The 1,338-nt window shown below is 42.7% G+C and overlaps 1 non-coding gene across 1 annotated transcript; it reads right to left on the bottom strand.

The window, feature by feature from the left end:
- Window positions 1-362: 362 nt before the first annotated feature.
- On the bottom strand, window positions 363-454 carry trnar-ucu (transfer RNA arginine (anticodon UCU)). Its single transcript is given in 2 exon segments — window positions 363-398; window positions 418-454. It is a non-coding gene; the product is annotated as a tRNA-Arg (tRNA).
- Between the last annotated feature and the right edge of the window lie 884 nt (window positions 455-1,338).

The following is a 1,338-nucleotide window of genomic DNA, read 5'->3' as shown; positions in this document are numbered from 1 at the left end:
TCTAGAGCTAGTTTTACAGGAACAGAATTACTACAAGCAAGAATTCTACCCCTCAAGCGCCAATGCTCGCACGGCAGCCAGATGCATGTGTCCAGTTAAAAACCTGTCTGACGGAACATGCAGTCTGACAGAACCGGAAGTCCAGCAGATTGACTTTCGGTCTGAGATGATGTTGAGTCTCCTCCTTGAGAGTGTTTCGCCAATCCAGCTCAGAATGGATTTAGAATCATAAATTCTGGTTTGACTGGAGCCACTTGTGTAAGATGAAGTGCAGGGAGCAGTTTCCCGTCCTTGACGGACATTAATGATCCTGTTGCGGTTTTGCTGCAAAATATCACTTCCCAGCTCCCGAAACTAAAACCCAACTCTGGTGGGACTCGAACCCACAACCTTTGAATACCTCCTTCAATCATTCAGTAGAAGTCCAACACGCTATCCATTGCGCCACAGAGTCAGTTATGTAACATTGCCGAGAGCGGGGACCTTGTGCTGTGGTTGAGGCGGTCAGGCTGCTCCTGCTTCCGCTTCTCACATTCCCAGAGCCGCGGCGGCAGTCTGCACGGATCACCCTCCAATGGATCCGGCTCCAGCCGCTTGTTGTGGGCCTGGTGCAAGAACTGTCGCGTCTGACTCCAAATCAGAAGGCTGCGTGTTTTGAACCAGGTTGAAATCACAGCATTTTCACTGTGGCTCAGGGTCCTGCCGACTGATTTTAGATCGGGACCGTGTTTCAGTGATAGGATGTTCAGTGTTTGTGCAACAATATCAAAATTAAGTTTGATACATTAATGAGCTTTTTTTCTGTTACTTTCTATTTACACCCTCTCCAGTTTTATGTAGAAAGAGTTAACAATGTTTAAGGGATGTGGTGTGCAGTGTTTGTGGAATCAGTGTAATTAAATTGGATACTTTCATCAGTTCCTTCTCTAACCCAGACTCTTATCATTAGATTTGTAGCTTCACCCTGTTTAAAATAGGTTACTCAGTGATATAAATGAATCAGGAACAATCTCGAGACCTCAGTGGGTATATTTTTTCCAATGCTTTGTGATGGTCTCGATTTCCATTGAAATTTTCAATCAGCAAATCACAACGGGTGCTTTGGATTTGACAAACTAATTTATTACTTGTCTGGTTCCTGGAAATTATCCAGTGGGGATTTCCTTACCCGTACAGATATAGAAATAAATACATTCCATCATTTCACAAATGACAGTTGTGTAAATAAATATATCGCGATATCCAACATGGAAAAGCAGCTCTTCATGTTCTTAAACAAATTTCCTCATTTTATTTTATTAATCCACTTACGTTTCAATGTAAAACATATATTCAGAG

The sequence above is a fragment of the Heptranchias perlo genome, chromosome 20, assembly GCF_035084215.1.
Source record: "Heptranchias perlo isolate sHepPer1 chromosome 20, sHepPer1.hap1, whole genome shotgun sequence".
In the NCBI taxonomy this organism is placed as follows: Eukaryota; Metazoa; Chordata; class Chondrichthyes; order Hexanchiformes; family Hexanchidae; genus Heptranchias; species Heptranchias perlo.
This window is presented reverse-complemented; position numbering and strand designations above follow the sequence as displayed.